General features: G+C 38.7%; 1 pseudogene; it reads left to right on the top strand.

Annotated features, from left to right (window-relative positions):
- The first annotated feature begins 1185 nt into the window (after window positions 1–1185).
- Window positions 1186–2548, top strand: LOC107167595 (uncharacterized; annotated as a pseudogene).
- The last annotated feature ends 163 nt before the right edge of the window (window positions 2549–2711 follow it).

The following is a 2711-nucleotide window of genomic DNA, read 5'->3' as shown; positions in this document are numbered from 1 at the left end:
AATCGTTTTTCCCTGGGACTCAAATTACCTACTGCCTTATTTTTTCTGGGACTCAATTTACCCCGCTTTAAAAATCTACCAAACTTATCTCGGACTTAATTTACCTAGCTCCGTCGTGTGACTCGATTACCACTGACCACCAGTGTCAGAGCCAGGTGATGATCGTGTGACTCGATCGCCACTGGACGTCAAAGTGTTTAATAAAAGTGCTTATAATTAATTTGTTCGTTTATTTGTGTACGTCGGTGATCGGCGTATACGACAAAGTGGCGCCCAACGTGGGGCTCGAACCCACGACCCCGATATTAAGAGTCTCGTGCTCTCGTGTCTCGTGATTTGAAAATTTTTAATAATCTATAATATATCCTAGACAGATAAACCGTCTCCGCTCAGAAACGTTTTTCCTATACAATGATATAATATCATTGGATCAAATTTAATTCCATCCATTACAGTAACCCACTTGTAATCAACTATACAGCAGAGTGACATCCACGAATTACCCGCTTTTTTTAAAATGTTATTATCTGTGAACCATCTGCCAGAAAATTACCGTTGTTAAATTCGAAATTATTTTTTTACCCTCTCAGACATCTCACCATGATGGTCGTCATAAAAAATAAAATGCTAGTGACTGCATATGTGTGTGTGTGTGTGTGCGCGCCTTTAGTTAGTTTTAGATATCAATTTTTTTAAGCATTCAAAGTTTGAATTTGGACAAAATACGTTAAAATCACGAAAATTCGCAAATAATTCTTTTAAGCTAGAAATTCATAAAAATCTTTAATAGAGATTAAGATACATTAAATCCGCGGGAACTTGTCACGGGATGTTTTAAATATCACTAGCGACACCAGGTATTGTAGAACAAATTAAAAATAAATTTTTAATCATATAGAATTGTTATTTTTAACGGAAATCGAAGTACGAGTAGGGTATCAGTTATTATTATAAAATGTAATTCAAATTTATAATAATAATGCTTCAGTAAGAGCATAATATTATACTTTATTTAATGATTAAAAAATACTAAATGATATTATACTGGCTTGAAAATCTGATGATGTCAATTAAGTCTAATCGATCATAATCAGAAAAAGATATAGTTACCAAATAGTTTTACGAAAAACAAATAAATGTTAAATAATTTATTTAAAAATAGAAGAAGCCTGCCGTCACTCCAACAAAAACATGGAGAAGAAAAACTACATATGCAATATCTGCGACGAATCGTTCTACCAAAATGGACGATTGAAAATACATCGACGCACACACACCGGTGTAAAACCCTATGCGTGCGATGTGCGTGACAAATCATTCAGTCAGCGTTCCAATTTAACTTCGCATCAACGCACACACACTGGTGAAAAACCATACGCGTGTGATGTGTGTGACAAATCATTCAGCGTAAGTGGCCATTTAACGATATATCGACGCACACACACTGGTGAAAACCCGTATGCGTGCGATGTCTGTGACAAATCATTCAGTCAAAGCAGCAATTTGATAATGCATCGACGCACACACACTGGTGAAAAACCGTACGCGTGCGATGTGTGTGACAAATCATTCAGTCAAAGAAGCATTTTGACAAGACATCGACACACACACACTGGCGAAAAACCGTACGCGTGCGATGTTTGTGACAAATCATTCAGCGAAAGTGGCCGTTTAACGATACATCGGCGCACACACACTGGCGAAAAACCGTACGCGTGCGATGTTTGTGACAAATCATTCAGTGAAAGTGGCCGTTTAACGATACATTGGCGCACACACACTGGCGAAAAACCGTATGCCTGTGATGTGTGTGACAAATCATTCAGTCAAAGCAGCAATTTGATAATGCATCGACGCACACACACTGGTGAAAAACCGTACGCGTGCGATGTGTGTGACAAATCATTCAGAGTAAGTGGCCATTTAACGATACATCGACGCACACACACTGGTGAAAAACCGTACGCGTGTGATGTTTGTGACAAATCATTCAGCGTAAGTGGCCATTTAACTTCGCATCGACGCACACACACTGGTGAAAAACCATACGCGTGTGATGTGTGTGACAAAACATTCAGCGAAAGTGGCCGTTTAACGATACATCGGCGCACACACACTGGCGAAAAACCGTATGTCTGTGATGTGTGTGACAAATCATTCAGTCAGCGTTCCAATTTAACTTCGCATCGACGCACACACACTGGCGAAAAACCGTACGCATGCAATGTTTGTGACAAATCATTCAGCGTAAGTGGCCATTTAACGATACATCGACGCACTCACACTGGTGAAAACCCATACGCGTGCGATGTGTGTGACAAAACATTCACTCAAAGTGGCGATTTGACAAATCATCGACGCACACACACTGGTGATAAATCAAACGCATGCATGTTTGTGACAAATCATTCAGTCAGCACGCCAATTTAACATCGCATCGACGCCACACACTGGCGAAAAACCATTTGGGTGCAATGTGTGTGACAAATCATTCATGCCATCGATAGCAAAATTTGACCATGACTTATCTGAGACGCATGAGCACTAATTGTTGTGCATGGTTCGTTATTGTTATCTTTGTTTTCGCTATTATTGATTTCTGAAGTGTAATTAGTAGTATCTATGTTTGAATTAAAAGTGATATGCAATAATGAATTGTGTGATTTATTACACTTAGGACAATTATACGCATATTACATTTTTTATTATAA

The sequence above is a fragment of the Diuraphis noxia genome, unplaced genomic scaffold (assembly GCF_037042655.1).
Source record: "Diuraphis noxia isolate RWA-SAM2 unplaced genomic scaffold, SU_Dnox_SAM2 contig0013, whole genome shotgun sequence".
Taxonomy (NCBI): Eukaryota; Metazoa; Arthropoda; class Insecta; order Hemiptera; family Aphididae; genus Diuraphis; species Diuraphis noxia.
The sequence above is the reverse complement of the archived record's forward strand: the minus strand, read 5'-3'. Positions and strand labels throughout refer to the sequence as shown.